The sequence below is a fragment of the Grampus griseus genome (genome assembly GCF_964374135.1).
Source record: "Grampus griseus genome assembly, chromosome: X".
NCBI lineage: Eukaryota > Metazoa > Chordata > Mammalia > Artiodactyla > Delphinidae > Grampus > Grampus griseus.
In genome coordinates this window covers 111,049,697-111,059,729 of record NC_138999.1, presented here as the reverse complement: position 1 = coordinate 111,059,729, position 10,033 = coordinate 111,049,697, and the positions used below count along the sequence as shown (strand labels likewise).

General features: G+C 60.0%; 1 protein-coding gene across 2 annotated transcripts in view; it reads left to right on the top strand.

The window, feature by feature from the left end:
* The first annotated feature begins 8,765 nt into the window (after positions 1 to 8,765).
* The window catches only part of ELF4 (E74 like ETS transcription factor 4), a 38,039-nt gene continuing 36,771 nt past the window's right edge, over positions 8,766 to 10,033 (top strand). For both annotated transcript variants that reach the window (XM_082681828.1, XM_082681827.1), the window contains exon 1: positions 8,766 to 8,872. The gene's annotated coding sequence lies outside the window, so the exon portion shown is untranslated. The remainder of the gene's footprint in view (positions 8,873 to 10,033) is intronic.

The following is a 10,033-nucleotide window of genomic DNA, read 5'->3' as shown; positions in this document are numbered from 1 at the left end:
GATCCTAGCACATACATTCCTACACAACCATTCAGTGGCTCCCAGTCCCCAACAAACACACCCTGCAGAGCTGGCCGGTGACCAGCCACCTTAACCCAGGCAGCTTTCAACCTGACACTGAGACAATTAGCTCAGAAAACCCCCCTCATACCACATAAGCCCCAAGTCCTGAAACTAGCTTGTACGCCCCCTTTGCTCTTAAGTCCATGGTCATTTCCACGTTAGCCATGGTCCTGGCAGAGCCCTGCCCCAAAGTGCAGAGACAAGTGAGCCAGGAAGCTGGCAAGCTTCACCACCCGATTCTTACCATAGAGACAAAAGGAAACTGCATACAGGGAAAGAACGAAAATCCAGCACTGTGATTTGCTAGGTGGAAAAGGATGCTTAAGGATCTCTGTCCGTCCAGAGGGAAAGGGGAGCTTTAGGTGTTTCAGAGCAGGCCTGCAGAGCCCCGCCAGCGTGAAGCCTTCCTTGGCCCAGGCCTGAGGTCCTCGGCCACCTTTATTGAGGCTAATATCCCAAGCAGCCTGAGTGAGATTCTGGTCTCCCACTACAGTGGGAGTCCTCAAACTAGTGGCACAGTGTGGGGGGCAGAGACTGGTGGTGAAAACAGGGAATCCTTGACCTCAAAGTCACCCCCACCTCAACCTGGCCTGGGCCAATACCAAGTTCTAGGAGAAAGGCCACATCGACCTCTCAGCAATTGGTCAGCTTGACTTAATGCAGGGGGTGGAGGGCAGCTCAAAGCTCGGAGCACTCCGCCTTTGTCCCCTTGGTGGCGCCAGCCCTTGTGCTGGCCTGTTCACTAGAACAGGAGGTTCCAAAGAGACCTCAGCTTCCAAGTGAACTCCCCAGCCAGTCCTGAAGCAGCAAGGCTCACTGCGTGAGATGGATAATTGCAGAAGGATACCTTGATGGGAGTTTTGCCTAAAGCTGCAAACGTACACTGCCCTCCCGGTCACCACCTGTTGTTCCCCAGAACAGAGCGGCGTGGGGGGCAGAGACCGAGTTTGGTGGTCTCCACAAGGACTCCCGCCCTCCCGCCGCTCCTCTCCCAGCTGCCCCACCGAGTCCTTCTCCGGGAGTCCGAACCCGCCCCTTCTCGCCCGACGGGGAGCGAGGAAGGGGGGTGGGCAGGAAAGAAGGGATTGAGGGGAAGTTTCAAGGGGTGTGCCGGGGAGGGGGGAGGATTCTCATGAGTCAGCGGATCGGGCTCAGTGTGACTTCACTGCTTCCCGAGAAGAGGCGCCCGGGGCAAGAGGCCGCTCGGAGTGCAGCCGCTGGAGTGGAAGGTCGGAGCGCTGGGCGGGGCTACGGGACGGGGTTCGGGGCTGGCCTGGTCGCTCGGGGCCGGGGCGGCGCGAGGAGGCCGCTGGCGAGCGGGGACCGCTCGGGGCAGCGGCGCCGACCTCTCCCCCTCTCCTCCTCCGCCGCAGCCAGTTCCCGCCTCGGCCCGAGACGTGGCGCGCGTTCCGCCTGTAGGTGGCGCTGCTGAGGCGCCGTGGGCGCGCTGCTGGGGGTCTGGGTGGGGAGCTCTGCCCCCGCGGGGAATCCCGGGGGTGCAGGGTGGGCGGCCCATGCAAACGGATGGCGAGGGGAAGGCGCAAGGGGCCGCCACAACCCCCACTGTCCTTCGGGCCCGGCGCTCCCACCCGAGTGGCGGCAGAGTTCGGAGAGCCGACCTGCTACGCTAGCGTCCAGGCGTGGGGCCGCCTGGTGCGCGCTTCTTCAGGGTCCCTCGGGGCACCTATCGGGTCCCGCAGAGCTCGGGGAGGCTCGCCTCCAGCTAAGGGATCGCGGTTTATGGGCAGCGTTTCCTCTCCGGGGATGGCGCTCTTGACCCGCGGGCAGTAGAATGGAAAGTTTGAATCGCTTCTCCAGCGTTAGGGGTGGGTTTCCCTGAGCAGCTACTCTCCAGCCTGGCTCCCTTGAGACCAAGGATGCATCTCTTACAAAGGGACAGGCTGTGGCCGGCGTTGGGGTGCAGTCTGGGACCAGGGCTTGTGCTAGATGAGGGGTAGGGGCTCAGCTTTGGGCTAGGTGTAGGGCGATGGTTAGGGATTCCATGCTTGTCAACCCGGTCTTCAGCAACTATGTAAAAAACAAAAAGCGAAGAGGCCCATCTGGGGCTCAAACTTGCAACCTTGGCCTCGGTTGATAGAGCTTTGTGCCCTACCTCCGTGCAGGCCCTGAGCTCTAGTAGTCATGATGCAGCTGACCTTCCCATGTTGGTTCATGGTTATGTGGTGGCTGGTTAGTTAACATATTGAGAGTATCAGGGCACAAAAATAACCTGTGGCCAGACACCTTTAAGCTGAAAGAAAAAAGTTGTTGGGGGCTCCACCCTCACCCTTTCCAGAAGCTCCAGTGGCTGGCTCTTTCCATGATACAACTTTACATATAACTATATGGATAGAGTGTGTCTCCCTTATCGGTGCCAAGATATAAAAGCTATGCCCTGTACTAGGGTTCTGGGTGCCTCTTCTCCTCCGTCAATCAGTCCAGCTCCTCTGCTTTCAGGATGTCCAAAGCCATCTGAGAAAGTTATCTAAGGATTTTCCATAAAGGAGAGGAAAGGGGGGAAAAAAACCCAAAGGATCCTAAACGTTCCCAGGTTTCACTGTGTGCCAGGAGAAATACCGTCTGTCTCCCGCCCAGACCTCAGAGCCCGGGCCTCCTTCCTACAGGGCGGTGCCCAGCTATTCCTGGAAACCCCCTCCTTTCTACCAACCCCTTCCCCAAAGTGTCTCCTCCCAGAGCACGACCTAGGAAAAGGATCGTATTGTCAAAGTTTGATGTCCCCCGTCCCCTTTTTCTGTCCCCAACCTGACCTGCCACAGTCCTCAGCCTGCCCCCTCCCTTGATGCCCACATGCTGGCTTCTCCTCCCGGAGCAGGGCCTGAGCTGTGGCCTCTCCCTCCAGCCTGGCCCTGCGCCCCACTAGGTGACTGGGAGAGGATCTGATATACTAATTTGTGTTAATGTGATAATGGGCACTAATGGGGTCACGTGCTAACCACGGCCTCACTGCCTCAACCCCAAGTCGAGGTTGCAGGCTGACTAATCTCCACAGCCGGCTTGGGGGGCGGGGAGTGGGAGGAACCCAAGCCTGGGGACAATCCCAGGGTGCTGGTGCCTTCGAGCTGCTGCCTCGGTTTCAGTTTCATCCTTGGCTGACACTTTCCTCTGACGAGTGGAATTGCTTTGGTTTTCCTCCAACCCCTCTCCCCTCCGCGGCTGTCCCCCCCCCACTTAGACTGCTAGCTTCCCTCAGCCAGCCCTTCACTTCGTGAGGGGAGAGATGGGAAGATAATTTGGCAGCGATGAGGAAAAAATGTACACGTAGACACCTTCAGACGCACAGGCTCACATACCACACTGCCTTGCAGACACACACATGCACACGCCCTCCACAAACACACATGCATGCACGAGGGGACTTGACACTCACATCCAAGAGTCGAGCCCGTGTGTGTGTGTGTGTGTGTGTGTGTGTGTGTGTGTATGCACACACTGGCCATGGTTACACCCTCGCTCACATCTGAGGGACACACACAGAGTCACACATAGGCAGGCTAGGCCCTCCAGAGACCCATCCCACACACAGACCCACACACACACTCACACACTGTCACACACACACGAGCAGCGGCAGCCCAGTTGGATGGCTTCCTCAAAAGAGGGCTGGAAAGTTTGTTTGCTGCCAGCGAAGGGGCCTAGACATTCCGTGAAATGACTCATACTGCACCTTTATAGACATTAAATGTTGTATTTTTCTGGATTCAACAACAACAACAACAACAACAACCACCCTCTCCCCACCCCCCGTCATGGGGGCACGGTAGGGGAAGTGAGGCGTGCTGCCTCACGGGCCTCTGTCTAGCGCCCGCCTCAGGCTTGTCCTTGCCTCCCTGTGGGATGGGGCAATCCTGAAAGGGCAGAGTCCTTTACCTCCTGGTACAAAGCTCAGCCTGGACCCGCCCCTTGGCAGGATGTGAAGTGGGTGAAGTCGGGAGCCAAGTCTCCCTCACAGCCCCTCCCCATTATCCCACCGCATCCCCAGTCCCGAGGACCTGCAGTCAGGCCCAGTGCCCCCACTTGGTGTTCCAAAATGAGCCCTTCGTCTTCTCTCCATCCATTCAAGCGCCCTTCCCCAGCTCTCCTGGGTTTGTCCTTACTGCCCTCTCCCGCACAACTCCAGGAGGCGCCATTCGCCGTATAGAACACGAGCACCCCATACAACGTGACTGGAGCCCCCTTCTCTCTCCTGAGCCTCTTCTCCATCTGAGGAGGTACCGCCCAGCTCAGTGGCTACTTGTGTCCCTGTCCCCCAGCACACTCAAGTGCCAGGGAAATCACTCGCTGCTGTCCTCCGGCAGGGCCTCCATGTGCTGGCATCCCTCTGCACCCCCACTTGAGCCCTGCCCCCTAGCAGCAGCTCCTTGGGCCAAGGCCTCCCTAGGCCCACTCGTGTTTCCTGCAGCCTTGAGGGGAGGCACCTCTGGAGTGTCATTTGGAATCCCCGCAGGGCTGAGGGGCACAGCGAGGCTGCCCACCACACCAGATGGGTGCCGGGCCAGCAGATGTCGGGGGTTGAGGGGTTAACTCTAGTTCCACTGGACAGTGGCCCAAAAACTCTGGATGCTGTGCTGCCTCTGATAGGTGCCCCAGAGCAGTCGCCTGCTCTCGGCTCTTCTCTAAGGGACTTTTCCAGGCTGAGCCTAGGCCCCAAGATCGGGGCTAGGGACCAGTGGGATTAGAGCCTCCAGAGGGCTTGCCCTCATTTACTGAACTCTGCCTGAGCCAATTCTTCCTTATTTTTTGCAAATGAACCACAGGATTGGGTCCCTCCCCCTACACCCACCCTCCAAATCTCCCGCCAACCCAGAGGCACTGAATCTGTTTCCCAAATACAGTATTAGGCCGGCTCCCCTGGCAGTGCGTGCAGTGGAGACAGCGCCTCCCTGCAGCCGCTGAGCCCAGGGTGGACACAGGGCACTCACTCAGGGCCCGTGGCACCTTCTATATCTGGCTGGCATCTCCCTCCAGGCAGGCCCCTGAGCTGCTGTCTGGCCCCTCCAAAAAGTGAAACCCAGCGCTCCTCTGAAATTTTGTAGGGGCTCTGAGGATGCCAGGTCGTGTCCCAGTAGAGGCCTGGAGGAGAAATGTAAAGCTCCCCATTTGCATGAGAGCAGGGGTGGCTGAGGGGTGGGGCCCAAGCGGCTTTCCAAGAGCCCCAGCCAAGGAAGGTGGCTGGCCAGATGAAAGTCATAATCTGGGAAGTTGCTCCCAACTACATTCTCCCACCAGCATGCCTGTGCTTTGGCCTGGGCACCCCACCTCCGTCACCCCCCAGTATGTGCCAGACAGTAGATCTGCTCGTCTCCCGGGAAGGAGCACACTGGTATAACCTATCCCAAGGAATTCTTCTATCTTGCAGCTACTCAACAATCTTTTCAGAACAAACGCTCCTTCTGATGCCCAGCCACAGCCTGGGACTTAGAGATTTCCGTCCGTCATTTGCATCTATCTAGGGCCTCGTCATGTCAACCCAATAGAGGCAAATCTGGAGTTGTCGAACATATCAACAGAGGAATTGATTGCGGGCTGTAGAGAAAGGATTAGAGGGGACATCTCAGCTTTACAGGTGGGAGGATTCCTTTTAAACCATAACTTCTCTCCTGACTTTTGAATATGCTTCTCATTCTGAAAGTCTGATTGATAGGCAACTTTTCTAGCATGTGTCTGTGGTGGAAAGTAAAGGCCATGGCCACAGAGGCTGTGGCACTGTGGTATTTTGTTCTGGCCACAGGTTTGAATAGAATTTGTTGAGGCTCAGGGGTTAAGGGAGGGAGGAAGCAACCAGCCACCTTGTTTCCAGAGAACCTGGGGTAATTTGCAGGAGAACATAGGCTAGCAGGCACTGCTGAAAAGAGGGGACAAAGAGGAGCTGAGAAAGTGGCCAAGGTGGAAAGGCAAGTTGAGTGCAGAAGTGGGGAGGTGGCCCTACACAGGCTCTGGGCAGCCAGGAGGCCCCTCCTCTTCCAGGAGGACCCCAGTTCTGAGGCCCGAGAGGACAGAGTTGGGGTTGGAGAGTGTGGGGGGGAAACAGGGCTGGAAGGAGAGAGGCTGAGAGCTGGATGGCGCAGCCTGGGCATTCACGAGCAACTCGAGAAGGGGAATTCCTGCCAAGTCAGGGAATGAGCCATTGGCAGAGACATCATGCCTGTCGTCAGGAGTGGTGATCTCAGCCGGCTGGCCCCACCTGGCTGGGGCTCACCCAACGGGTAAGTGGAAGAGCGGGGAGCCAGGTGGGGAAGGGCTGGGCAGCAGCAAGGTCATCGGGAAGGGCAGCCCGGCTGACCTGGAGCCGTGGAGTCAGGAAGGTCATTCAGGTGGCCTATGGCTCCCTAAGGCGAGGGCAATACCAGGTTTTCATCAAGGGGGTGGGGTTTGCTTTGGCTGCAACTCCCAGATCATGGGGCTGCGGTTAGTTCTGAGTGGCTGCGGAAGGTGGGAACTTATGGGATTCCCACAGCCGTGGGCTCCAGGTCACTGGCAGGCATCAGGGCCTGTCACCGTAAGCTGGTGGGCCCAGTGCTGTCCTCTCTCCCTGCCCGTCCCAAGAGGAAGGCCTCTCCTCTGGCACTTCCATGCCTTGAGGTTTCAACCTTGGTTTAAACCACAAACATTCATAGGAGGCATCCACCATTCGTCCTCAGCAGCTTCCGGCCCTGGCAGACTTTCTCCTGATAGCTGGGTTGAGGGAAAACGAGATGAGACAGAGATGGTGCTGAAGAAGGCTAACGTTTATTGAGGGCTTACTAAGCGCCAGGCACTGCCACAGACACAGGCTATCTCATGCAAGCCTCACCACAGCCTTGGGAGGCAGATTCTTATTATCCTCAATTTAAAAATAAGGATAGTGAGGCTCCGAGAGTTTAAGCGACTTGCCCAAAGACACACAGCCGCTAAATGGTGCAGCTGGAATAGGAACCCAGGTCTGTCTGATGTTAGAGACCACTGAACTCTCAGCAAAATGGGAAAGTGTGTGTGTGTGTGTTTGTGTGTGTGTGTGTGTGAGTTTGTGTGTGTGTGTGTGAAGGTCAAGTAAAGGGGGCTTAGGGATGACTGGAACCTACCACAATTTTGAGAGGGGAGCCTCCCTGGCAAGAGAACAACAAAAAATTGTTGTGTCTCCTGATCCAGAATCCCCTGGGGAAAGTGTGCCCATTTACAAGAGAAAAAAACTGGAAATTTGCCCTCGGCACTTATTTCAGGGACTTAACTTTAGGTGGCCAAGAGGTCTCAAGGTGCCCCCGTGCCCCAGTCCAGCCCCTAGGTCTTCCCCCAGAAACCTGTAATCTGCAGCTACCTTCACCACCATCATCCACCACCACTTCTGCTCCCCAGTCCTGTGCCAGGGCCTCTCCTTTACCAAGGCTGGGGAAGCAGACAGATGCTGGTGGCTGAGCAGGTCCCTGAACCTCAGGCCCTTGGTCCACCCCCACCCCCCAGAGAGCCCTCCTCCCATGGGGCCCTTTCCGCTTTGCTGCTTTCTGCCCGGGTGGTAGATGCAGGGCTGAGGCCTGGCTGGGCCCCTCCTCCAGACCATACAGAGCCATAAGAAGTGAGAATTCCCAGCCAACTCCCTCCTAGAACCTCCTAGCTGTGGGACGGAGGAGGGTTCGGGCTGGTAGGATGCTGGGGCAGGTCAGAGTAGAGGGTAAGGGGGAGGCAGAATGGGAGACTGGGGTTCAAGTAGATGCCTCAAGCAGAGCAGCCTGGCTCTGGACAGAAAGGGGCATGAGCTTTTTCCCAGCACCCCAACTCTGGCTACCTTTGCACCTGCTGCACCAGCCCCTCTCCCCCCAATCCTTCCCCGGATTCATATCCTCCTGGTCTCCCCCACCTGGAGCCCTAAGCTCGACTTCCCTAAGAAATCCCCAAAACTCTCCAGTCGCGCCAAGTGCACGAGCATTTGGCCAGGGATTCCGCGGCATCTGGCATATCGTTCCCGAATTGTATCCTCTGGGCATCTCCTGGCCTCACCCACCCGCTCGGCCCGCCCTCACGCCAGGTCCTCCACACAGCAGGCGCTCAGTAATAATCTGGAGCGCAGGGCTGGGGCCAAAGGCGTCAAGCGAGTGGAGCGCGCAGGCCAAGGGGGCCGGACATAGCCATCCAGAGTCCCCCGGGAATGGAGCGGCTTTCTCTACGAGGCATTGTGTAGGGGCTTCCCGGACGGAGCTGCGGGCCCCGGAACGCGCCAGGTGGGGGGTGGGGCGCTGGGAGCGCGAAGTGGGCTCCGCGGGAGTCCTGCTCTCGCGGTTCCCCGGGGGCGAGCGAGCCGGGAGGGGAAGGAGAGGCCGCGCGGGCCCCTGGCACGGCTCCCCCTGCCGTGCTGGCGACCGCGGCGGGCCGGGGGTGGAGGGGCGCTGTTTCCACCAAGACGCCTCGTCCCTCCCTCGCGCCCTCCCCCCCCGCCCGCCCGTGGTCCCTCCCGTCGGTCCCTCCCTCCGGCTCTTCCCTCCCTCCCGCCCTGCCTCCTTCGCGCCCGCCCCAGCCGCCGCCTGCGGGGACGTGTGTGTCTCTAGTGCAATTTCCCCTTTCGCTCGGTTGTCTGATTGCAGGTCTCCGCTGGCTCGCGCCCCCTCCCCGGGCGCCCCCGCCGCCCCCTCCCTCGGCCTGACCCTCCCCGGCGTCCACCCGGCTCCCCCCGCACTCCACCCCACTCCCCGGAGTCGTTTTATCAGGGGCGCCGCCGTCTCACCTGGTATTTGCATCTCGCCCTCCAACTTGCCATTGGCGGCGCGACGTGTGGGAGAGCCCTGCGCCTCGCCCGCCCGGACCAGCCTGCCCCGGCGCCGAGGTGAGTCACGGGCGCGGGGCCGCGGGGGCAGGCGGGCAGGGAGGAGAGGAGGGAGGGAGGGAGGGAGGGAGGGGGACGGTGGCCCCGGCGGGCGCGGGGACCGACCGGGCGCCGCGCTCAACTTCCACTTCTCCTTTCGCCGGCGCCGAGGTATCGGCGCCACTCGCCCGGCCCGGCTTCCGAGGGGAGAAAGCGGGCTGGCCGGGCTGGGGACCCGCGTCTCGGCCCTCAGAGCGGGGAGGGGACCGCGGCGATCGACCCCGGCCCCGCTACCGAGCTCCTTCGGCGGCAGGTACGTCGATGGCGCCGGTTTTCTGAGCCTTCGGGGACCTCAGAAAGTTTGCCTGAGGGCGGGATAGGGGACGCCTGGGCCCCGGAGCGTAGGGGCTTGGGGCCCAGGGAAGGGTGGGAGAGCGGCGGCGTGTTGAGTCCCGCCCTTGCCTCGCCCCACCGCGTGTGCGTTGTGGAACCCGGACCACGGATCCTGGGTTAGAAGCTGAGTCGATTTCCTGAGTCGGGGTGGGGGCCGGTTTGCCTTCTCCCCAGGCAGCCCGGGGTCCGTGACTGGGCCTATCGTGACAGCCCGCCCCAACAGCTCGGTGCCCGAGGGCAGGAGGTTGGGCCTCACTGGCGGGGCTGCTAGATTGATCTGGCGGCCTTTAGGGCTTCTGGGACCAGGCGCCTTAGGGTAACACACACACACACTCTCTTTCTCTCTCTCTCTCCACACACACACACACACACGCACACGCGCGCACACACACACACACACACACACACACCTATGAACCTATGACTTGGATAACTGGGTCGCCAAAATAGAGACCTCTCTCGTCAGGGGCCGGAGTTTCGGTGTGAGCCGGCCGCCAGCCTTCCCGCTCCCGTGTTCCCGCTCTCCCGGGCTCTCCCGCCTCTCTGTTCCCTCCTCTGCTGCCGGCACGGGGACTCAGCAGCCGCGCAGCGCGGGGTCCCCTGCCGACAGCGCCTTGCTTTTGGAGACTGCTGAGGCGGCGGCTTTATGGATTCCCGGTCCCTCCGTCGCACCCGAAGTCTGCCGCCCTTCCCTCACTACACGGCCTTCCTGACCAAAGTCACCTCCTGACCCCATTGGCTCCGCGCCTCGGCCAGGTTCTCCCCGGCTGCCCACCCCCCACACGCCAG